General features: G+C 39.5%; 1 pseudogene; it reads right to left on the minus strand.

The window, feature by feature from the left end:
- Positions 1 to 2,420: 2,420 nt before the first annotated feature.
- On the minus strand, positions 2,421 to 25,650 carry LOC118797893 (annotated as a pseudogene).
- Positions 25,651 to 27,151: the final 1,501 nt, after the last annotated feature.

The raw sequence follows: 27,151 nt of genomic DNA on the forward strand, positions 1-27,151 counted from the left end.
GACTGGGTACTATAGGGGGTTTTGTAGACATTTTTCCAGTCGTTGAGCCTCTTACTAAACTGCTCAGGTGCTCCATACCATTTCAGTGTCCTCTGAATATGAACATGCATGTGTGAATGTATATGTTTGTCTGTCTGCCCTACGATGGATTGGCGGCCTGTCCAGGGTGTTTCCTGCCTTCCATCCAATGACCGCTGGGATAGGCTCCAGCTCCCCCTTCGACCCAGAAGTGTGTGTGTGTCCGTCAGTCATATTTTACAGGCATCGACCAAAATCACTCTGCAGTCCAAAAAATCAGATGAATGTACAGTAGCCACTCATGAAAGCAATGGAAACGTTCGAGTTTGTAACGGTGACTGTGATTCAAAAAGAATTTTTGAGACGGTCAATAAAGTGTCACACTTATTGCAGAGAAAGGATGTGGATCTTTTGCAAGCAGTAAGTTTGCTGAGCTTTGCAACATGTACATTAACACAGCTACAGGATCAGTGTGAGGATCTTAAAAGCACAGCTCAAGGACTTGCAGCTTTTTGGGGCATTTAGTGTAACTCACAAGTCACAAGTGCACATGACAGATAAAAAAAACATTTTGACGAGCTTACTGAGGACCAGCGTCTAACAAATCCAGAGCAAAGTTTCAAAGTAGGTGTTTATGTGCGCACTGACACAGTTGTCTTCCAAGTCAGAAGGCGATTTAGTGGATGGATGCAATTGCAAGACGATTTAGATTTCTATGTTCAATGGAATTTTTGCAGGCAAGCGACGACGCGCTAAATGAATCTGCTGAGGCTCTACCAGGTTAGATTAAACTTTGTTATTGTGCAGAGTACAGGTACAAAACCAATGAAATGTTGTTAGCATCTAAGCAGAAGTGCAAAATACAGCAGCATTTACATATATAGTGCATGAAAGTAACCGTGGTAAACGATGCTGTGGTCACAATATGTACAATAAATGATGGTATGTAGTAAAATATATATATATATATATATATATATATATATATATATATATATATATATATATATTAAGGGTCTGACAGAGGTTATGCTCCCGAGCCAATCCCCACTTCTGTCTAGAGTGATGGGCGTGGCTACAGCACTTAAAATTACAACTACCTGAGAAGTGCAATGTCCCAAAACAGACTTACTGGACTTGCTATTCTCAGCATTGACAGCGAGCAGTACGAGCTAAGAGTGTTTTTTGTATTTTGTCTGTTAACATGTTTCAATACAGATCACTGAGCTTGAGTTTTGTTGCATTACTACATGCAGTCATGTCAGTGATATTTTTAGTTTAGTCCACTCAGGGCCTCCATCCTGCCTCTTGTGGAGGGACCCCAACATTTTGTGCTACACACAACACACTGCGCATTTTAAAGATATATTATTAGAAGGGAATGCACAATTTGTGCCAAGTCAGTAAGAAGTACCAAATTAAGCCTCTCAAGGTTGTCTGGTAAAGGTGGCGACACCTTGGCTATCTTCAGTTGTCCTGCTTGAGGCATCGGTGGGTTTTTCCTGACTCTACTTCCCTGAGACTACATCAAACAAAGGTGCACAACATTAGGCAGAACATGATTAATAGTACAACTCAACACCCCTCTCCACTGGATTTTGTTCCCGTCATGGTTCAAGATTCTTCGTTTAGTTGTTTTGTTGAGATTAGTCAGCCTGTAGTGTCTGAGATTGTGGCTAAATTTAAGTCCTCTGCTTCCGCTCTAGATCCACTCTAGTTGGAGAAGGTCATCGCCAGCCAGTTTTGTTCGAGTGGTTAATGATCTTTTATTGGCAGCTTATTCCGGGTCTCCTAGCTTGCTTATTTTACTCGATCTAAGCGCGGCCTTCGATACTATCGAGCATGCTATTCTTTTGTGGCAAATGCAGGCCATAGGAATTTTAGCTACTGTTTTGAATTGGTTTAATTCCTGTTTGTCTGGGCATAAGGAATGTTTAACATTGGGTGGGCATTCCTAATGTTTTAAGGTAATCACTTTAGGTGTCCCCCAAGGGTCAGTATTGGGTCCTATCCTGTTCCTCGTTTACATGCTTCCTTTGGGAAGTATTTTTCATAAACACATTTCTTTTAATTGCTTTGCTGATGACACACAAGTTTATTTTCAAACGCAGCCAAACTCAGTCTGCCTTATCTAAGGCAACAAGGTGCCTGGAGGATATTAACAGTTGGATGGCTAAAAATTTTGTGCAATTGAAAAACACTAAATGTGAGGTTATTTGCACTTAGAACCAGATTTGTAAGGCTGGAATTGAGAATTTAGTTGTAAATGGTCATTTGCTATTATTGTCATTATGTGTGAGGAATCTATGGGTTATGTTTAACTCTTCATTGTCATTTGATTCTCATTACCTCAGTTAGTAAAACCTTTTTTTACCACCTACAGAATATTGCGAGACTCAGTATGTTCAGAAATCTGCGGCACATATTTTATTTAAAACTCGAATATTTTCGTACATCACCCCAGTTTCAGAGTCTTTACACTGTTTACCCATTAGAGAGAATATATATTTTTTTATTTTAATTTTGGTTTATGAATATTTACCCAAGCTCCAGTATACTTACAGGGTCTTTTATTTCCTTAGACTACATAAAAAAATGTATTATTATTATTTGCCATTGCCTGGTCTGTCAGTGTCTCTAAGATTTATATGTACAATCCAGAGTTATCTGGAAAAATGATTTTTATAGCAATAAGTGAAGCAAAAAGTTCAAAATCAGAGGTCATTATGTATCAGCTTTATCCCTCCTGAAAAAAACAGCACAAACTAGCATGAATTCTCTGCTGATTTATGCTGGTCTAGTTCTGGCCTTGCTGATGACCCAGCATGGTCATGGTGGTTGACCAGCACAACAGCATCCGAAACAACTTTTGCTGGTTTTACTGGTGATCTATGCTGATTTTTATAGCAGGGATGTGGAAGATTTTGGCACATTTTTAACTGCTGAATGTTACTTTATCTTTTGTGCAAACAGGAAAAATTGATGTTGCTATGCCAATGACCACTTTATGGAACTATCATTGATTTTTAAGAAACAAAGCGCTTTTGTTATGCATGCATTCGTTTATGGGTGATTAGATTGTGGTTTTTCTTTTGCATCCTGCACCTTTGAGAAGAACAGTGATGCTTTATTTACTAATCTTACAGTTCAAGCTTAATTTTGTTTGCTAGCTAGCTAACGTTCAGTTCAGCTCTTTACACTTTCAAAATTTTCCCACCTTGAGTAGCTCCTCCCTTTCATCTCCACATTGTACAGAGGGACGGTAGTGTCCATCAACAACCTACTCAAAAATCAAGAGAACAGAACTGCGACGTTAGCCACATAAACATGTTATGATTTAGCGCAGTTGTCGTTGCAGAAGTCGTCTGATTAGGAGTTAGCTCGAGGGGTAAATTTGAGTATGATGGGGTCTTTAGGAACCAGGAAGTTACCAACACCCAACTCCAGTGGAACCTACAAAAATCAGCAAGAACAAATAGGGATTATTTACATTATAGTTTGACAAATAAACATACATGCATATATACCGTACTGAGCAAAGGTCTCTGGGATTCTGGGTAAGCATTTCCTTGATAAAAACACAAATTAAAATGATTATGAAATAAATTATTCATATAATTAATGTTAGTTTTCTTGTTGTACAATCAAGGTTTTTAGTGACAAACCTCTGATTGACAGACTAAGAAGAAAAATTAACAGTATTAGCTGTTTTAGTGCTCAAAGCTAATGTTATAGTCTACGTTGCTAGCTACTGTAGCATAGCTGAAGATACTGTAAGAGATATTTGAGATTAATAACTTGCTCTAAATGTAGGTACTGAGATATAAACCGAGTCTGTTCTACATTTTCTCGTTAGGCTGAATGAATAACCGACTGTGATATAAACAATCATTTGTGGGCGGAGCTTGGATAGGTTGATTAACAGTGTCAATTAAGGAGATGATTAGCTTTAAATGATCTAACCTTTGTCTCATCACACATGTTGACATCGAATCTCCGCAGTATCTCTACGATGGCCAGCTTAACGAACACAAGAGCAAACCTCATTCCGACACAGCCTCTGGGTCCTGCACCGAAAGGCATGAACACATAGGGGTCCATACTCTCCCTTATTCTCCTTAGAGAACCTAACGGGGTAAACATTAATTAATTGGCTGTCATGATTAAACAATCAAAACTAGTCACACAAGTAAAAATAACAGATTAAAAAGTACATTATTGATAAATTGGCTTAGTGACTTATTTTTCAGTTGAATGATAAACAGGAAGTCCACAGATCATAGCAGACTCCATAAGGGGGAGGATTCATTACAAATGTACAAAGTAATTAATAATTAATTCATAATGACATCCTCAATGCATACATAACTCATAACTTCCTCAATACATACAAAACTAGAAACTTCCCTAATACATACATAACCAGTAACTAATAACATCACTAGTGGTAACTGTCTCCATTTACTCAAGTATATTATTTGGTAAAGCAAATTACGTTTTGTTCAGTTTTTACTTCCTTTTGTGAGTCTAAATTCGTTCTGGATTGCTTTACTGTCGATCACTCCTCTCACTTTGGAGATTTAGCATTTTATTTCTGAATAAAAAGACAAGAATAGAGCTGTACGAATTTTAGCTCCTATGCTTCGAAATGCTGGAGGCTAAGAGGTTCCACTGGAGTTCTATAAGTTGTTCAGTACTTCAGTTGATGTTTAAAGAAAGGTACATTCATTTTTACTGCAGTCATTATTTCACTGTAGTTTCTACCTCTCAGGGTTGAAGGTATCTGGGTCAGGCCAGTATTCAGGGTCTCTGTGGAGGGGATATATGGGGATCATGACGTCGGTTCCCTTGGGGATAATGAGGCCGTTAATCTCCACGGTTTTCTTGGCAACTCTGTCAACCCGTGGCATCACGGGGTACAATCTCATCGATTCATTCAGAGCAGCATCCAGATATTCCATATTTATCACTGCATCGTACTGAAGTGGAGCCTAAAGACAAACAAGACACAGTCAACGTTAGCAGGAAAGGGTCTTCAACAAACATATGCCACAAAGTTGGAATCATATAATTGCGTAAAAAGTCTTTTAATGCTGTAGCATCAACATCACCCTTCAGTGAAACTAAGGGGGCAAGCCTAAACCCTGAAAAACAGCCCAGCCCATCATCCCTCCTCCACCAAACTTTACTGTTGGCACTGTGCATTCCAGTAGGTAACGTTCTCCTGGCATCCACCAAACCTAGATTCATCCATCAGACTGACAAATAGTGAAGTTTGATAAATCATTTCAAAGAACATGTTTCCACTGCTCCAGAGTCCAGTGGCGGCGCTTTACACCACTCCAGCCGACACTTGGCATTGCGCATAGTGATCTTAGGCTTGTGTGCAGCTGCTCGGCCATGGAAACCCATTTCATGAAGCTCTCAATGCTTCCAAAAGAAGTATGGAACTCTGTAGCCAGTGATGCAACAGAGGATAGACGATTCTTAGGTGCTACATCAGAGGTGTCCAATCTTGTCTGCAAAGGCCCAGTGTAGGTGCAGGTTTTTGTACCAAAGAAGCAGAGCACACTTGATTCCACTCATTTAATCGGTCTCAGTCTTCAAACAATTGATCAATTGTGCTCCTGCAGCCACATTGGCCTTCTGTGGATAAGATTTGACACCCCTGCGCTACACACTTCAGCACTTGCTCTATGAGTTTTCATGGTCTACCACTTCGAGGCTGAGCTGTTGTTGCTCCTAGATGCTTCCATTTGACAACAGTAGCACTTACAGTTGACGGGGCAGATCTAGCAGGGAAGAGTTTTCACAAACTGAATTGTGACAAAGGTGGTATTATATGACAATGCCATGTTTAAAATCACTCAGGTAACTTTTCTACACATACGATAAACAAATTCATTTATAATACCATAATGACAAATACTGTTTCATATGGAAGTTTTCAATTGATGATTTCAGTGTTGCTGATCTTTGATCCCAGAAACAAAGTTCTTTATTTTTCTGTATGTGTGATACGACAGTCACCTTATTTGGGAAGGTCTGGTCGATTTCTTCCTGAAGTTTCTTCATCGTTTCTGGGTTGGTGGCTATGTTGTAGAAGAAGAAGGCCAGCGTGGTGCTACTCGTCTCATAACCACCAAAGATGAGGGAGACAGCCTGACATAAAACCTCATGATCACTCAGATCTTCAGAGGTAAAACACACACAAGAACAATAATTAGTTTATGTATCTAAAGCCAATAATGTAATAGTCGCTCTGTAAATCTGCCTCGAATCACCAGATTTCAGGAAAAGTTTCCGGTGAACCAATTCATTTTCATTTTCAGGAAATAATGTCATTGTGCCTAATAGACAGTGTGCAAAATTTCAAGCTTGTATTTCCAAAAGTTTCTCAGGTACAGTGCACAAGTGGGCATTGCGTAATGTTTACTTTAAAATGAATGCTATGAAAAACAGTACAAACTTTTGTAAATCTAAACTTATTGAGGCATCTGCCACGGCCTGCGCTGTGAGGTGCTCAGGAGGTGTGGCCACGCAAAGCAGCTTTCAGGAGGTGTCACGCTCCCGTCGTATAAAGGTACTGTTGCTACTGTGCAAACAACATTGTTGCTGTTAGTGTTACATTTTGTGTTTTAATGTGCTCTGTTGTGAATTAGTTAGTGTGATTGTAGTGTTCACGGTCAGTGGGTGTTGTATGGCTAGTGGTGACCTTCCCTGCTATTTTCCCTGTGATACAGTAGTGCTGGGTTGGTCATTTCTTGCTGCATGTTAAAGTACGTGTTGAAAAATAAAATAAAGAGCATCTGCCTGTATGCACAATGATTTCCGCCTCTTCTTATATCCCAATGTCACGTTTTGAACTGCTGATGCTAGATACATTGAATTTTTAACTTTCTCATAGGCCAATGGTGCTATAATGAAGCAGAAATCTTATTGTCATATATCTTATCTAATAGTTTTGAAACTGTGTAGCATGTAGTGCATATAAATTACATTATTATATTACATATTGACATGACATACATATTTTGTGCTCAAGTCCTTTCTTTTCTCAAGAAATTATTTAATAAATACATTCAATAACATTTTCAGTGCATCAACATAAAATTATTTTTTTTTATTATTAATTTTTTATTTTTGCCTACAAAGTTCTAAAAATGTCAGGTGGTGCAGCCGTCCAAACATATATGTTGATTAAGTAGAATATCAAGAAAGGAAAATTTGTTACATAAAATTGTAAGTAAAATAGTTTGGCATAATTTATTGTTTGAAAACTTTAAATTAAAACTCATCTTGCAAATAAGGCAACATTAAAAGTGCTCAACTCACTGAAAAACGTTTGTCTGCAAGTTCTCACTATGTGGTTAGAATGGTCAAGTTTACCCTGTCAGGTGGTCTGACCTCAGGAGATCAATGAAAATGTGGAATTACTGTAATGTTTATTTATTTGAGAAAATATAAGTATAAACTCAAATTTAACGGTTTCTGCAGGTGTCTAAGTAGATGCCTGTTTAATTTGAAATTAGTCTGAAAAGTCAGGTGGCCCAAGCTGTAAGTCAGATGGAGCAATCAGATCAGCACATAAATCTAAATAAAATAACTACCAAAAAAATATATGTAATTGTGGAGACCTAGAGACCAAATTTGTTCCAATGCAAAAAAGTGGAACCCCCAAAAAACAAGCCATAAGACGGCATCTCTGGCAATTTCATGTTGTCAGTAGATGCAAAAACAAAAGAATCCCTGAAAAGAACTTCATGTTTCAAGCATCAACAATCGAAAGTTATTACTTTTCAAAATTTGCACCTTTTTTTCTATTGCACTTATTTTAAGGCAAAATAAGGCCACATCCACTTTTTAAAGCCTCTATATCTTAGAAACTAATGAAGATACAAACCTTAAATTTAGCACATTATGAATTTGGACATTACTTATTGAAAATACTAAGCAGATCTGAGCTGGTCAGTCAGAAGGCATTCTAAACTGATAAAGCATTATCTTTCTTTATGTCCTCACCTTGTTTGGCTTCTATTTTCTCTGGTGTTTGAGAATCCACCATTACCTGCAGAAAGTCCACTCTCCTCTACAGGAAGTGAAAGACGAAAAAAAAGTTAACTTAAGTTAGAAAGTGACTGCAAGATAGTGAAGATAATCTGAATCTGAACAGTATCTTTGTATATAAACATGTTATAAAACTAAGCATTTACACTAAAAAACAAGTATTATCTTTTAAAAAATGATAAAAATAATATGTATAAAAGAAACTAATTTAGTGCAATAACATCAACATCTTTCTCAACTCCAACTTATATGTACCTTGTGGTCTTTGGGCACTCGGTCAGCCTTGATCTTCTGCGTGAAGGCAAAGAAAAAATCAAGCGCAGATGTGGGGAACATAGTAAAATTCATTTTCTCCAACAGGGGGACGGTGAAGGGAAACAACGCTAGAGAAGAAAACAGTAATGTTTGACATGACAATAGCATAAAAATACTTTAAATTTACTATAATTTATAAATATTTAATCAAGATTATAGTGAATTGAGTGTTGTAATAGCGCACAATATCGCACTGAATTACCCAATGTGATATATTACAGTTCACTGCAGAACCTTTTCTTCCAAGTACCAACTATTTTGTAAACAGTTGAATGTAAATATGAGTAAATGTAAAGAAATCAACTGATCTACCTGCAAGAAGCAAGAGTGGCCTGAAAAATTCAAATTCTACCATCTTCTTCACGTTGCTCACAATTGGATCTTTGGGGTTGTTTAGAGAATCAATGTCAATGCTGAACGCTGAGCCGGTTATCACGTCCATAGTGTACGCTCCAACAAACCTGCATAGACAGAATACAGCTTAGAACAACAACATAACACAGAATACATAACAACATAACAACATAAAACAATGTAACAACAAAACGCCACTATATAATAACATAATAAAATACTAACATAACATAACAAAACATAACACTTTAACAGAACAAAACAAAATATCAACTATATGACAGTATATCATCATAACATGCTTTGTAGGTATATGTTTTTACATGTTAGTTTTGGGTTCTGGGTTCGTTCTCTATGGACTTTTATTCTGAGGAACAGGGCTGTGTGTGTGAAGTGGGCAACGAGAGTGAGCTTCAGTCAGAAGCTATGAGCTAACAGTTAGAGAACGTGCTGCTTTGCTTGTACTGTGTTTGCCCGTTCAAGTTCCTGACAAAGCTGTGTTACGGGTTTGAACTCCAAGTTGTCTACACTTCTTATGAGAATTGCCTATGTTACAATGGTGTCAGAAGTGGCTCAAGAAACTAGGAGGGGGGCGAGGCCGATGGAGAATGAGATGAAGCTGCTAAACCAGGCCCAGAGTCACGGGTGAAGAGTATGCTGTCCTGGTGAAAAAAGGCAGCAAACAGCTGTGAAGAGCAAGTGACCAGGGTGGCTTATTCCCTCAGCCCTTGGGAAGAGTACAAGAGTCCTGAAAACTCATGGCATGCTAGGTGGAGGAGTGTGACACCCCCACACACAGGTTAGCTGAAAAAATAGCCGACCTGCAGTGGTCAGTAGAGCAATTAGGTGTTTCTGTCCTCCACGGCATCAATGCCCAATGCCACTACCAGCCCCCATTGATAAACTGACACTTTAGGTAGTGTTTTCAGAAGATGTTATTACATGTCAGTTTTAGGTTCGGGATTTATCCTCTATTGACTTTTATTCTGGAGGGCACGCTGCTTTGCTTATACTCTGTTTGCTGATTCAAGTTTCTAATAAAGCTGCGTTACAACACCAAAAACATAACAACATATCATCATTGCATACTAATACCATAACTTATAATTATAATTTAACAACATACCAACAACGTAACATCATAACAACATAACATACCAACAATATAACATCATAATAACATAAACAACACACCAACAACATAACATACCAGTAACATCATCATTTAACATAACACACTTCATAACAAATATCGTAATTTAACATACCACACCAAAATAACATAACAAAACAACATATCAACAAAATAACATACCAACAACACCGTCATAACATAAAAAACGTAACATACCAGGAACATAACAACAACATAACAACAGCATTTACCAGCTGTGTGTCAGATATTTCTTACACTAATAATATTAATAACTGAAAATAACAAAACAAAAAAAAACAAACACTGATCATACTAAAAGAATGCTTTATGAGAAGCTCGATTCTTTAGCTTTCCATATTAAATCTGAAGTACGAAACCAGGGTGTGATCTTAGACTCTGAGCTCTGTTTAATCTGCATGTAAACAGTCACTAAAGTAGCTTTTGACATTTGAGAAACGTCGCTAAAGTTCGGCCTTTTCTCTCTCAGAGCGACGCAGAGAAACTTGTTCATGCATTTGTTACAAGCAGAGTTGATCACTGTAATGATCTTCTTCCTGCACTTCCTAAGAAAACAATACATCCTTTACATCTTGTACAAAATGCAGCAGCATCCTAACAAAAACAACACAGAGAGATCAGATCACTCCCGGTTCAAAAGAGCTACACAGGCTGCCTGTATCGTTTAGGATAGATTTTAAAGTTCTACTAGTTTTCTAATTGGTCTTAATGCACCTGATAACATCACAGAGTGTCTGTTTATGATCTTAGATCTGCAGATACTGTGGACAAAAACCCCTTCAGTAAAACACAGAAAACGTGGAGAGACTCTTTGTTATTCTGCTTCTAAACTGTGGAGCTCAGTTTGGCCTTATTAGACAGTCAAGCTCAGTGCTCACTTTTAATAAACATGTATGTTTACTAAAATGTATCTCTTTAACTCAGTCTGTAATTAACAACACCATAACATCACAATTTAACAAAATAACATAGCATAACATGTCAACATAACATACTAACAACAGAACAACAAAACAAACACTGAGGCTAGTGCTGGGGATGGAGTTCTTCAGATTGAGGAGTTCTCTTAACTACTGTAGGCTTAATGGTGGAGCTAAACTGCTGTAGGCTGAATGGTGGGGCTAAACTGCTGTAGCTGAATGGTGGAGCTAAACTGCTGTAGCTGAATGGTGGGGCTAAACTGCTGTAGCTGAATGGTGGGGCTAAACTGCTGAATGGTGGGGCTAAACTGCTGTAGCTGAATGGTGGGGCTAAACTGCTGTAGCTGAATGGTGGGGCTAAACTGCTGAATGGTGGGGCTAAACTGCTGTAGCTGAATGGTGGGGCTAAACTGCTGTAGCTGAATGGTGGAGCTAAACTGCTGAATGGTGGAGCTAAACTGCTGTAAGCTGAATGGTGGGGCTAAACTGCTGAATGGTGGAGCTAAACTGCTGTAAGCTGAATGGTGGGGCTAAACTGCTGTAAGCTGATTGGTGGGGCTAAACTGCCGTACGCTGAATGGGTGGAGCTAAACTGCCGTAGGCTGAATGGCGGGGCTAAACTGCCGTAGGCTGAATGGGTGGAGCTAAACTGCCGTACGCTGAATGGGTGGAGCTAAACTGCCGTAGGCTGAATGGCGGGGCTAAACTGCCGTAGGCTGAATGGGTGGAGCTAAACTGCCGTAGTCTGAATGGGTGGAGCTAAACTGCTGTAGCTGAATGGTGGGGCTAAACTGCGGTAGGCTGAATGGTGGAGCTAAACTGCTGTAGGCTGAATGGGTGGAGCTAAACTGCCATAGGCTGAATGGGTGGAGCTAAACTGCCATAGGCTGAATGGGTGGAGCTAAACTGCCGTAGGCTGAATGGGTGGAGCTAAACTGCCATAGGCTGAATGGGTGGAGCTAAACTGCTGTAGGCTGAATGGGTGTGGCTACTGCCATCCAAATGTCTGCAGTATCTTTTAATTTAAGTTTCAGAACCAGTCCTTTGATTATTATTAATTATAATAACAATAATAATTTTTTTTTTTGACTTTTTTTTTCTCTCCTCAATTTAGTCGTCTCCAATTCCACCCACTAGTTAGGACTCCCCCAATCACATGATACTAGCAATGCTAGGAGGCTGAAGGCTAACACAGGTTTCCACCGAGACCTGTGAAGCCAGCAACCGCATCTTTTCGAGCTGCCGCTCACGCAACGTCACTGGACAGCTGAACGCACTCGGAGGAAAGCGCCAACCGCCAGATCTGTTATGTCAGCTAACAGACGCCTGCGCTGACTAGCATCGCATTGAGTGATGGGGGGGAGAAGTGGGTGCCATCCTACCCACCCAGAGAGAGCGAGGACAACTGTGCCCTCTTGGACTCCTGGCTACGGACGGCTGTAGCATCACCAGGGATCGAACTCGCGATCTCCTGATGACAGAGGCAACGCCTAGAGGGTTGCGTCATTCGGGAGTCTATAACAACAGTAATAATTATGATGATGATGATAACTATACTAACTATAATAGGCTGATACTTACTCTTTAATGTTTACTCCACTCTTTTGCTTCACTGCCTTCTCCAGGTTTCTAATTAAAGTTTCTGAATGTGTCTTCATGATGCCAAATGTCTACAGAAACACAACAAACATTCATCGGCTCACTGATCCACTGGCCCACCAACTCACCCACTGATCCACACAGTGACCCACTGAAACACCACCTGATCCACCCACTAACCACTGATCCACCATCTGATCCACCCACTGATTCACCACCTGATCCACCCACTAACCCACTGATTCACTAACTGACCCACTGATCCACCAACTGACCCAAGTGATTCACTGACTGACCCACTGATCCACCAACTGACCTATTGATCTACATACTGACCCACTGATTCACTGATCCAATAACTCCCCCACTAAGCCACTGATCCACTATCTGACCCAATGATCAAAAACTGACCCAATGATTGACCACCTGACTCACTGATCCAGCACTTCACCCACTGACCCACCAACTGACCCACTGATCCACAAACTGGCCCAGTGATCCACAAATTGACCCACTGACCCACAAACTGACCCACTGATCCACCAACTGATGAATTAGTTACTTTATTAAAATGCATTTATCAGTTACAAGTTGATGTTTTTGTTTGTATTGGTTTGTGAATGCTGGACTCACTGTACAGTACTGAACAGTAAACCCATACACAGCATTTAGTAATTTGTGCAACTTTGTATTAATTAGTGTAAATTAGTGTTAATTCATATAAAACAATACACATTATCACTAGTTTATGTAAATAAGCAGACAACAGTGTTAATTAATATGCGTGTGTATTATTTATAAAAAATTACAATATTTTACAATAACATTTTAATTAGTGTTACTTTATGTATATTTGTACTACTTCATGTAAATTAGTGCACGTTTATTAGTGTAGTGTTAATTAGTAATAATCCCACCTCCTTCAGTCGTGCTCTGGTGAAAAATGGAGTGAGACCGCTCCGGATTCTCTTCCATTCCTCGTCTTTGGTCAGAAACAGGGTGTCGTACAGTTCACCAAACAGACCGAAAGTCTGACCACATTACAGAAAAGCATACAGGGTTAAAGGTCAGGTTTACATAAACAGAACAGGGGTCTGTTGACCCTCGACTTCAGACGCTCTTATAATGTGGAGTTTTGGTTAAAACTGAAAGTGAGTCTCCTGAAAAGAATGGAAGCTGGAATAAAGGTAAAAAGTGGACATACTAAACATAAAGGTGTCTTTTCTGCTTTTTCCATGATGCTTAAAAATTAATAATTTGTACTTCACGACAGGAAATTACATAAATAAAGGGCAGGCTCTGACATTTGCACAGTACTGTTTACAGTTGTCCCTTATATTTATGGTATTAAATGTTTAACCTCACAGTGATCATAGTAAAGTCCTGCTGACGCAATCACTGATAACAAGATTAAACATTTCCATGGATAATTATTCTGTTCTTACCCGTCTGTTGGTGAAGAGCGAGAAACATTCTTTAACGAGCACTGATTTAATGATGGTTCTGTCCGTAACGCAAAGTACAGGTGTTCTTACATCATATATTCTGGAAAAATAAATATGAAAATAAAGATCATTTATTTCTTTATCCCAATTACAAAAATAGTTCTTTAAAGAACCATCAACTGAAAAATTCTTCGTGAAACCAAAAGGAATTCTTTTACATCCCCAAAGGAGCATATTTCTTTATTTAGCACCTTTATTATGAATAAGAGGGTAAACAATATAATGAAAAGTATATACTCACCCCCAAATCCTGCCATACTTCTGAAAACACTCCATATCAAACGCATGGAAACCCTAAAATTATCAGAATTATATATACAGAAATAAATACTGATTAATAATTAGGTGAAATAATAACTATCCCACTGAAATGGAGACAAACTTTTATCTGTGTACAAACTTTTAACCTGTATTAACTCACCTTGCTGTTCTTGAACATGTTTCCAAAAAACGGGAGAGGTTTGGGTCCAGGAATTCCTAACTTTCTGAAGAAACTGTTGGGCCAGTATCCATACCTGCACATTTACAATGTATTAAAGTGGTTAAGATGTAAACGAAGTCATTCAGAGCGGTTTGATATGAAATGCTCAATTCTGTGTAAAATTATTAAATCAGAACTGTTCGCAGTGGTGGTGATAGGAACCAGACGTCCACCTCTAAAAGTTCCCTCACAGAAAGTTCCTACATGAAATGGTTATGAATTCACTGCCTGATGACTGAGACACTGTTTTATGACAGTTTTGAGAAGATTGTGGCCTAAAAACTCCATTCATGGTGGAGGGATACATGCAAGACGTTGAGAGGCAAAATAATCTCCAAAGAAAACCTGTTATTTTAGATTTTCCACTATTTTACCATCATCAACATTTTGTGTTGATGAGCAACATCTTCGTCCAGTGAGCAGCTATAACTGAGGATGTCATCAAGATAGACGAACATGCTGTGGTCCACGGCCTCTCTTGAGAGCTCAGTGAAGTACTCATAGTGGCCGAATGGAGCGATGAAGGCCGAATCCATACCTGAAACCTGCCAAAGAATCCTGAGAGAAACACTCGAAGGGCTGGTCTGGCACAGACTAGAGAGGCAAGACAGATAGGAGACCCATGAGTAAACTCGAGGGGGCTGTACCAAATTATCAGCTTGGGAAAAAGATAGATGCCATCAACTGCCCCTAATAAGGAAAGAGTGGTTCTGTGCCTCCCTCTGGCGCCTGCAGTTGGCCTAGCAGTCATGACAGATGCCACCAATTGCCCCTAATAAGGACAGAATGGCTCTGTGCAGTTGAACTAGCAGGCAACCCATCCCCTATCTGGGCTCTTACACTGGTAGTTTTGGATAGTGAATAAAATATGCTATATTTGTCTTGTAGTCATGGCGACCCCTGGTTCCTATCACCACCACTGTAAAGAAATCTTGACTCTCTACAAAGAACCACTGCACATCAAACCATAACATAAATAATAACACTTATAGTCGTATGCAAATACGCAATGTTTGGCCACGGAAAAGACAAGTGTTTTAAATAGGTTTCACATTAGATAAAATAAGCATAATTATTGTTTCTATGGTAGAAAATGTACCAAACGTGACAAGCAACAGACACAAAAACAGAATACTACTGAACATGCACAAGTTTGAGCACGCCTGCTTTTCTATGAAACAGTAAGTCAACTCATTCTTTACAAATTTGATACATTGGAAAAATGTGGCATTTGCAAAAATTATGAAGCCTTTTCTATTTTATGTTTTTATTTTTTTTCCAATATGTTAAGCAGTGATTACAACACTGAAATGACTGTGTGTTGTTATTCATGTATTTGGCAAAAAAATAGTGATAATGTACTTACAGAACCAAAAGGCTTATAAAGAGCAGCAGGAGCGCCCACGTTTCAGCAGAGAAGAACCAGAAGTACCCCATGATTGCCGGACAGTCCACACTGTTGCAGTTTCTCTGGACAAAGTCTTGGGGTAAAGTGACTGTAGCCTGGAGTGGAACGTCCTTTAAAATCCCAACCTACAGGTTAATGATTAACAGGTTAAACAGTACAGATTTGCACACACAGGCACGTTTATATGGACACACCTTTACACACATACAGAAAGTGCATGCTGTAAGCTTATTTAATCACTTCAACTTTGCAAAAGTACTTCATGTGATCTCAAGCAGTCTAACTGGTTTTATAATGAGGCAAATTTTCTTTTATTCCGTTAACTTCTTAATAAACGATCAATCAATTTTAAAACAGTTGCACCAGAAAGTTACTCTAACCTCCCACCTCATCCAACGAGAGACAAATAATATTTTTATAATATATTACACAAAAGGTCTTCAATTCTTATGTTCCTTTTAAATGCATATTTTTAAAATGTAGTATCACATTCTAACATTCTTTTTAAAAACACTGATTTAAAACCTACCTACCTTTATTTTTATTCTGTTTTGTCTTTTTGGACTTTGGACCACCAAAAACTTTGAATGGAAGTTAATGGCACTAGATTTTTTTCAAGTAATTCTGAAGCTTTTTCTTTTGGTCCATTCACCTAGAAATTTTGGCACACTATAAAGACCAGCTGGAAATTTTAGCACACTGTAAAGACCAGCTGGAATTCTCAAATTCTGTAAAAAAAAATAACAAAACAACAAAAATGGAGATACAAGGCTTTGTTCTGACAGCAGCAATATGATATTTTTATGATAATGAATTTACGTAAATGGCTTTATGAAAGGCAGGAGTGCCTCTGTAAACTTTATCCTTTGCGTAATTCAGTGATAGAACATTTGGGGCAGGTGTTTGATAAAGCAATAAGCCATGAGAGGCCATGGGTTACTGTGATTTTATCACAGGGTAGGGTGTTCTTTGGCATGACGCAAAACGGAGTGCCTAATACTCCCTTCCCTGTGACAAAATCACTGTAACACACTGCCTCAAGTGGCTTACTGCTTTTATAAAACGGCGGCTAACATAAAATATATTAAGACACACAACGTTTTAGATAACTATTTGTTATTATTAATAATAAGAAATGTAGTTCCTTTAGAGTACAGTATTGTTGCTAAGCACCCATTGACTGCTGAATGAGGAGAAGAACGTTCAGTCACCATTCACTGTACACTGCAGACATTTCATGATTTTTAAAACTTTTTTTCGTATATCAGTGAACATATGATAACACAGTACTGTTTAATGCAGAAACTTTCAGTTTATAAATACTTTTTGGTCACCAAATCACCACCACGAGTCTTCTGCCAGTCTGACGACACCACTTTTCTCACGCTGGGGATGAATCTCAAATGGCTCCCTGCTCCCTACATAGTGCACTACGTAGGAATTTAAATACTGACTCCTGCAGCCCGACAGAGCAAAATACAGCTAAGAAATTGTCATTTGGGATTCACCCACATTCATACTCAACCTGCAGTGCACTATTTGACAGCAGAAGCTAGAATTTCTAAACTTAATGTTACACAGCACACTATTTATCTAGGGGGTATGGAGCCATTTGGGATTCAGCCTGAACTTCTGACTGAAAGACGGACATTTGTGTAAAGCTTTCAGGTGACATTCTTTAGACTTTTATTTGCCGTTTTACAGTGAATCATATCTTGAGTACTTTAATTCAAGCCTGTGATATTAATGTTAGAGTTGATTAGCATGTTTGTTATCTTTTAGCCTGTTGGCTAGCTGACCGAAACTATCCGTTTTATAATACCAAATTCGGGTCACTGTTTTATTTATGTGCCTATCAGCTCATAAAGAATGAGTTTCATGATTTAATCTTCCAAACAGGGACCTTCTTCAGAAACACCTGAAGCAGTGCGGCAGATAATGAAGTTTGGGTTTAACTTCATTCTGTTGTTCTGCTTTAATGTTGATCACTCAGCTCACTTTAGAGCTTTAGCCATTTATTTTACACCAACAGCATCTAATAAAAGATCAGAGTCTAACAGGATGCCAGCTCAACATTTGCTGCCAGCTCATAAATCAGAAGTTTTTAGTACTGTGATATTAGTAATAAATACTATAAGGTTAAAAATCTGATATACTTCAGTGTAAAGACGAGGGACAAAATTTCTACAAAGTTAGCACATTTTTTTGATAATTATTCAGAAATCCATTAAATGGCTAACTAGCAGCTCCCTGTTTTCTGTTCTGGTTGTTAAACATAGCTGAAATTAAGAAAAATAACACCTGCAAATTTCATGCAACTAGCATCAATAGTTCAAAGTATATGACTTATACAAGTTTGTGCCTTTCATAGCACTCTTTTTGAGATAAAAGTAAGCCTCTATATCTCTGAAACTAATGAAAATCTAAGGTGGTCAGCTAGGAGGTTTTCTGTAGTTTTGCATAATTTGACCTAGGCTTGATTTCCTTTTTTCATTTTTAATAGCCAATTCAGAAATCATTACTACACTCACACAATTACCTAACTGGAAAAGAATTACTTTTATGTGAGTCATATCAAATATCAAAATATTAAAGATCAGACATTCTACAGAGGAACTTGAGCTCTCCAGACATGCTAGAATTCACTTCCCGTTTACTCAAAAACACAGTTCCAAAAATCACAAAACCAGAAGCAGAGTCAAAACAGTCCGAAAAATATTCGAAGAACCAGGACCTAGCAACAGTACCAAAGGGAAAGTCCAAAAAGTTCAAAAGTTCAAATGCAAGTCCAACTCAATCAAAAAGGCTCAGTAAGCAAACAAACTGGCAATACTTCACAGAGAGCATGTGATGGTGTGGGTCCTTCTACAGTGAGGAGGATGGGTTGCAAGTGAATAAGACCAAAGAGTCACTAGGAAACAGTTCAGAACTCAGGTGAGGCTGATCTCTAGTGTTCAGGGCAGATATTACACCTGAACACCCCCCCCCCATGAAAAATATGAAAAATATAGGCATATCCCTTGTCCACTTCTAGAGGGAGAGGGGAGGTTTAGTGTCAGAGGTCAGCACATCACCTGCAGGGGAGACAGGCTTCAGGAGAGTGACACGGAAAGATGGCGAGACACAGTAATGCGAGGGCAATTGAAGACGATAAGTAACAGTTAATTCTCAGCAAAACAATAAAAGGACCAATATACCTGAGACTGAGCTTCTTACAGGGTAACAGTAGCTTCAAATCCCGCGTGGAGAGCCATACTTTTTGTCCCAAATTGTAAGTAGGTGTGGCTTCATGGATCTTCTGCTGGAGGACCGCCCTCTGAAGACGTACACGTGCAGAGTTCCAAACCTCCTCACTCCTCCTCATCCAGTCATCCACTGCCGATAATTCAGATTCACCTAACCATCGGAAAAGTGCGGGTTGATAGCCCGACACACAATGGAAAGGCGACAGACCCATAGAAGAATGGGAAAAGGATTTTGGGCATATTCTGCCCTGGGAAGAAAGCGGCTCCATTCATGTTGGTTGTCACTACAATACAAATGTAGGTAACAACTGATTTCTTGATTCAGTCTCTCCACCTGCCCACTGGACTGTGGGTGGTAGCCTGGAGTGACACCGACATTAATATTTAGCAATCTGTAAAATTCTTTCCACACACGCAATGTGAACTTCATTCCATTGTTTCCATTCATAGATCTGTCAGAAAATCCACAGGTATGTGTGACCAGGGACGACGTGGAACAGGTAGGGGCATAAACCATCCTGAGAGGCATTTGCATGGTGTTTCATTCCAAGCACTTATTGAACATGATTTAACAAAGTTAGTCACATCAGCAGGTAAGGAGGGCCACCAGAATGTATACTGTACCAGAGAAATTGTTCGAGAAATGCCGGGATGACCCGAGCTCAAAGATGCATGTACCCATTGTATCACATCGTTTTGGAAGGCAGCGGATACGTAAGTTGTGTCAGTGGGGAATGAAGAGGGTGCTGGGTCAGTACTTTGTGCCCTACTAATCCTTTCCATGCAACCCCAAGAGACTGGAGCAACAATACATGAAGGGGACAGTATAAGATCTACATTGGTGGGTTTGTCTCCATCACGTTGATGGGAAAGTGTGTCTGCATTTCCACTTTTAGATCCCAGACCTAAACATCAAAGTAAAGTGAAAGCGTGCAAAAAATAATGACTATCAGGCTGGCATGGATTCAAATGTTTGGGGGATTTGATACATTCCGAGTTTCGACGGTAAAAGGGTGAGCAGCGCCCTCAAGCCAGTATCCCACTCCTCCAAAGCTACCTTAACAGCTAGTAATTCACAACTGCCCACATAATAGATGCATTCAGCTGGACTAAATTTTCTGGAATAAAATGCACAGGGGTGGAATTTGGCAGGATTACCGTGTCTCAGTGATGGAACAGCGCCGATTCCTAGTTCAGAAGCGTCTACCTCTACCAAGAAGGGAGGGGAGGGATCAGGGGGGTGAAGAATTTGAGCAGTACTGACGCTGCATTTGAGTGATTCAAATGCTGATTTGCCTTCAGGTGACTGGATTAATTTCATTGCGCTACCTCGTAGTAGAGGCAAGGGAAGCGGCAATAATGCTAAAGCCTTTCATGAATCGTCGGAAGCCTAACAAGAGTTGCAGTTCCCTAACAGATTTTGGTCTAAACCACTGAGTCACTGCTGTCAGTTATGAGTTGTCCATTTTAACAACTCGCATGCTGATAACATACCCCAGAAAAGACACTACAGGCTTATGAATTTCACATTTTTTCAACTTGACAGAGACTGTTTTCTTGACGGCATTGTAGAACCAGCTTAACGTGAGTTATGAGCTCTGAGAGTAAACAAGATCATCATCAATGTAGGCTATTACCCATTCATTGAGCATGTCTTGGAACACATCATTGATGAAGGACTGGAACACAGTTGGAGCATTTGCCACTCCGTACAGGACCACTTGGTACTTATGGTGACCTTCCATTCATCACCTCAAATTCTAAGCACTACAGCGGTCCAACCTGGTGAACACGGTGGCTTTCCTAACCTGTTCAATGGCAGATGGGACTAAAGATAATGGGTAGTGGTATTTTACAGTTATAGCTTTTAGCTCTTGATAATCTATACAAAGCCTTAACTCTCCATCTTTCTTTTCTACAAAGAAGAAATTTGCCGAAGCGTAAGAGGTAGAGGGGTGGATGTAACCTAATTTAAGGGCTTCTTGTACATATTCTTTCATGGCCTGTTTCTCTGGAACTGACAGGGTAGATTCAACTCTTGAGCGTTATACCAGGAAGAAGATCAATGGTACAATCTTTATCTCTGTGGGAGAAATGCTGCAGCCTTATTTTCACTAAAAACAGAAGAAAACTCAATGTATTCAACAGAAAGGGACACATATCAGGGCTTTCTACGGAAGTTGTTAAACATGGCAAAGTCATACGATGCATAAAGCAGAATCAACTCATTTTTCCAATTCTCTGCTGGACCAAGCTAGTGTGGGATTGTGAATGGCTAGCCAGGGAAGTCCAAGAACTATGGGATTTTCTGGGGAGGGAATGGCCAAGAGTGATATGTTAAGTTCCTGAGTCTTGTGATCAAGGTTAAAGAATGAGTGGCAGCTATGAAAACTATGGGTTTGCCATCCAGCCCTTCTACAGTCAGAGATTATTTTATTTTGTGAAAGGGTATGTTGAGTTTGGTGGCTATATCCTGGTCAATAAAATTCCCAGCAGCTCCAGAGTCAATCAGCGCTAAGAGAGACAGATGTTGAGAACCCCAAATTAGTCTTACTGGTAGTGTGAATTTGCAACTTCACATGGGAAAGTATAAACTTTCCCCCACCCTTTTAGGAGTTTTAGGGAGAGTGGGGCAGTCACTTTTGAAGTGTCCTTGGTGGCCACAATAAAAGCAAGGCCCTTCTCATGTGTCGTTGCTGTTCTTCTCGACTAAGTTGCACACAACCAACCTCCATAGGCTCAGAGGTAGAGTAACCAAGCGAGAGGCTTGGAGAGGAGCTAGAGGTGGAGCGGCATCTGGAATGAATGTGATTGTCCAAAGTAACGGATAATTGTATAAGAACAGAAAGAGTCTCCATACTTGCAAGCTAGCTCCATTTGAAGAGCTTTCATTAAGGCTCTGGCGGTAGACTGTTTTCAAATGATTTCTCGTCCGATCCAACCTCCCTAAATACATGTTCAAAATCTGAGTAAGTGGAGGAATCGGGTGCTTGGGCTTGCCCCGTGGCCTATGAGAGAGCTTCACCCGTGCGGAGGAACATGACAAAGGCTATCTTAGCTGAATCAGTGGGGAAAGCAGCAGAGGCACAGAAATAATAAATTGAGCACTGCATTAAAAATCCCTTACACAGACCTGGGGACCATCATACTTATCAGGAAGGACTAGCTTGATAGAGGGGAGAGAAGTGTCAGAGGTGGATGGGGAAAGCTGTACAGGGAGTTGTGGTGGAGCTAGAGCAGGTGAAGGAGCTGGAGCTTGAAGATTACGGACCGTGTGGAGCACTTAGTCGAGGGCAGTAGTCAGGTGCAGGCAGTCGCTGTGCATGAGAGCCCAACAGTTGGCCTTAGGCCAAAACTGCAGCATGGAGGTCAAACAGGGATTTCTGGATTCTAGGTTGGCAAAGTAATCCGTAATGAATGCTCAAAAATCACAAAACCAGAAGCAGAGTCAAAACAGTCCAAAATGTTCAAGGAACCAGGATAGCTTACAAAACCTAGCTACAGTATCAAAGAGCATTCCAAAAGGCAATGGCCACGAGTTCAGATGCAAGTCCAATCAACCATAAATCCAGTAAATGAAGAGATACAAGTTGCAGTAAGCAGACAGACAAACTGGCAATACTTTGCAGAGAGCATGTGATGGTGTGTGTCCTTATAAAGGGAGGTAGATAAGCTGCAAGTGAATGAGATCAAGGCATTACTAGGAAACTCAGGTGTACACCTGACAGGGACAAACAGACTACATATTTCCTGCAGTTTACTATGAAGTAGCTACCAAATATCTATTCAATTTAGAGAGGCATGCAGGGCATGCACTAAAGGGAGGCCTCGATTAGAGGTTCAAGTTTGTAATGATGACTGTGAGCCAGGTAAAATTCGGGAGACAATCAATATAGTGTCACAGTTATGGCAGAGAAAGGATGTGGATCTTTTTCCAGCAAAAGGTTTGCTGGGCAATGCAACAAAAACATTAACACAGCTACAGGATCAGTCTGAGGATCTCAAAAGCACAGCTCAAGCATTTGCAGCTTCTTGGACCATTCAGTGTAACTTTAGCCAGTTCTCTGCATGCTGGGTTACTTGAGGAGGACCCAGCCACCTTTACTCTGCGTTGCACTGTGTTGCAGAAGAAATACTCAAAAAGGTTATTTATCTGAAGAGCATTCTGAATGTATAAGACAGAAAAGTAGTGAGAAACTGCACCCAGCCTTGTGTCTGCTTGCATTAGCTTCTCTCTCCAGCAGTGCTTTAACTGGACTGCTGTAACATACAATTCTTCAGAAAAATTAATCACACTGATACTATCTGGTCCACGGGCAAATCAGTTCTTTTCTCTTATGCAACATAAAAAAAGAAAATAGAATAAGAATAAAACAAAAGATTTAAAAAATAAGTAGTTAGTAGAGGAGAAACGAGGGACTCTTTAGTCCCCGACTGAACTCTGGAGTGATCAGAGACCCTCCAGTTATCAAACATGTTTGATATTTACGACCCCAAACGTTCATGAGTCCTACAGTGTGAGATAGTCAGAGATGAACTCAGTGAGTGCTTCAAACAGCCAGTCAGAGCTGGAAGAGCGGAGAAACAGCGGCGTGGAGTCAGAGGAGCTGCGTGTAAAACACAGGCAGTTAAGAGCCATGTTTATAATGTTGATCCAGATCAGGTCACTCTTTCCAGCTTCAGCTCAGCTGCCAGTTTGTAGTGAAATATTTCTCCAGCTCTCAGTGTGATTTCAGTGTTTCTCACCACATATTAATCCCCAATTTGCATAAAAGCAGAAACAGTTCCAGTGCTATGGTAAATTCAGTTCCCTGTTTCCCCTCATTGCGTATGTCGAAAGCATGTCATCTTCAGCTGACGCTGCACTGCAGGTCTTAGACAGGCTTAATTCGTCCGTGTTTGTACCGTTATTTCTCTCTATTTGTCGGGTAAGCGAACTTGAACGTTGTTTGTAAAACGGTTTTTCGTTAAACGCGTTTTAAAGGACAAAATGTGTTGTTAGCAGAGGTTTTAATGCTCAAACAGGTAAACTTGCTTAATGCTAGCTTTCTCTCCGTTTCCCATCTCTCAGAGTAGCACAGATTTAATGCGCATTTCTAATTAACGAACATTTAGAGACATTCTGCTGTTCGGACTCCAGTGGTGTGGATGTCCCATAGCCTCATTAGTCTCGCTAAGTTGTGTAAATAAACTTGAAACATATGAAAGTTTTGTTGCTGATATAAATAAACTGCATCACACAGCACAGTAATTAGTCTGCGTTATTATCTTTAGACTAGTTATCTAAGTGCACCTAGGAAATTTATTTTGGTCAGCTCTCACCGTCTCACTGTAGTCTTTTGAAGCTAAAGTCTTACTGTTATGGTAGTAAAGTGTCTTTTCTTCAAGGTTTTTCATCAATACGGTTGTTTTACACTAGAACACAGGGAACAGTTAGCTGGTACTGATGGAAAAAGGTTTCTCCCATATATTACAATATAAAACAACTTAAACTGAATTAAAAAGAACAATAGTGATTGTGAGCAACTGTTCTACCTTTGAACACAAGTTTCATCCTTATCCTTTAATAATAAGAACACAGCAGGGAAGAGGTTTTACTGGCAGCCTTGGAAAGGTGTCTCCCCTTGGAGAGATACAGCTAGAGTGTATTTAAAGTACAATAATGATGCTGAATATCTATATCTGTAAATATTCATTTCACTCAACAACTTTTAGTCATATTATACCAACTTTACTCCGAGAATACAGGGGGACATCTTTAACCAGAGCCTGAGAAAAGTGGTTTCCCCTTGTATATTTCAGCTGGAGTGGATTTAAAGCACCATAATGATACTGCAAATCTGTATTTTGCTGCGTGTAAAACACAGGCAGATAAGAGCTGCTATCATGTTTATAATGTTGGATCCAGACGTCAAAGCACTCTCTTTACAACTTCAGCTCTGCTGCCAGTTTGTAGTGAAACATTTTCCAGCTCTCACGGTGATTTCAGCGCTTCTCAGCCCCATATTAACCCCCAGTTTGCGCATTTGCTGCGTACAGAAGCACAAAAGGTCCAGTGAGCTCGGCTCTGTGTCACGTGATCTCTGAGGAACTCTGGGGGTTTGAGTTCTTACTCGTAGCCCGAACTCGTTGTGTGTTATTCTCTCTCTCTCTCTCTGCCCGTCGTCTAGTTTGAGCGCTCTCACGACAAAAAGACAACCACCTCTGCGCCAAACTGAGGTTCCGTCTGTATGAATCTGTTTTATAAATCTGTTGGGAGTTTAAAAGCCGTGTGGTGACCGCGCAGCCTGTCTGCGCACCCGGGATCTGAGGGAAAAGGCGGGAGCGGTTAGCCTCTCAGGCAGCTACAGCTCGCTAACACTTCTCACAGGTTTACTCGGTAATACCTTCAAAAATACACAAAATACGCCTACAGAGCACCCGGATAAAGAACCCTGAGGGTATTTCGCTTCGCATTTAACCATTTTTATCACTTTTTACACTACAGTGAACGTTTTAAGCACTTTATAACTCAGAGCTGAAGTTTTACCAACCTCTCTCCGGCCGTGCTGTAACCGGACTGAAGAGCGGTCGCGTGACGCACAAGATGACATCATAGCGACGCCCACAAACAATACAAACAGTTATACGGTTTTATATATATCTATATCTATATCTATATCTATCTATCTATCTATAGATATATATATATATATATATATATATATATATATATATATATATATATATATATTTGTGTGTGTGTGTGTGTGTGTATTTATACATACGTCCATTTTTGTGTCCCTGGCATTTACAGATATACTTAAAAAAACATAAAAAACATGTTAGAGTTCCGATTTATTTATATTTTAAAATAAAGCAGTAAGTTATTTCAACAATTACACCTTCTTGATCCATCAATATAGCAATATTGGTTTTTAAATCAATCATATAGAATTCCAAGCATCACAGAAGAGCTCGTCCCCACAGTCATGTGTAAAGGCTGAGGCAATATTTTTGAAGAAAAAAACACATTTTTCTATGATTTTAACTGCAATAATCTATACATGACTACGAAATATATGATTTAAATGCCATACAGAAAACAAACACCAAATAAATATTATAAAATATATAATGAAAGTTGTTGTCCCCAGGAGTCGAGTCACTGGTGTTACCGCATAACAAAAAATCTCTGATTTTGAAATAAAAGTCACACTGATGACATCACTTGACTTCCTTTTACCTGTTTTCTGAGGATCTATGAAGAAAAGCACATGGTGAGTCCGCTGTGGATTCACCAAAAGTGGACGTTTCTGTAGAATGACCCAAATGCCAGTTGAGAAAGCATAAAGATTTTGAGGGAAATGTAATGAAACTAAATTAAATTCAATTCAATTCAATTCAACTTTATTGTCATTATACTGAAACAGGGTTGTACAGTACAACGAAACACTTTTAGGCTAGATCTCCAGTGCAATTACAGACAACATAGTGCAGGACAGGGCATAGTGCAGGGACATAGAACAATAAATACAGAAAATAAATACAAGTATATACACTGCAGTAAGTGCAGTAAATAAAACCTGTTACATTTTCCTCCCTCTGAATTCACCAAAATCTTCAAAAGTGCATGAAAACTCTACTCAGATGGGACCGGCATGAGCTCACATGAATCTATTTTATGTACTGTAATGAGTGCAACCTTTTTGAAGGTTAAGAAGAATTTTAAGGGTGATCAGGCCTCAGTAAACTTCCTAGAATAGTGTGATGCCATGTACACCATACAACCTACTGTACTGATACACCAGTCCTTTTAGAAGTACAAAATAAAGTGTAACAACTTTAAGTCACATTTTACATTAGTTAAATAAGTATATATATTTTGTAAAAAAAAAATGTAAGTAACAACTGGAATTTCTCGCTCAAATTTTGAATGGTCTTCAAGCTGAACTGCTTTTGGGCCATTGTTTTAATTAGATGGTTGACCTTTTTGGCCACCCTACCAGTCCATGTGATCTGACAGTTTGTCTTGGTCTGTTCTCTGACTGGGCACTGACAGGTCAGAAATAATTCTTGTGGGTTC

Source organism: Colossoma macropomum, unplaced genomic scaffold (genome assembly GCF_904425465.1).
Source record: "Colossoma macropomum unplaced genomic scaffold, Colossoma_macropomum, whole genome shotgun sequence".
Taxonomy (NCBI): Eukaryota; Metazoa; Chordata; class Actinopteri; order Characiformes; family Serrasalmidae; genus Colossoma; species Colossoma macropomum.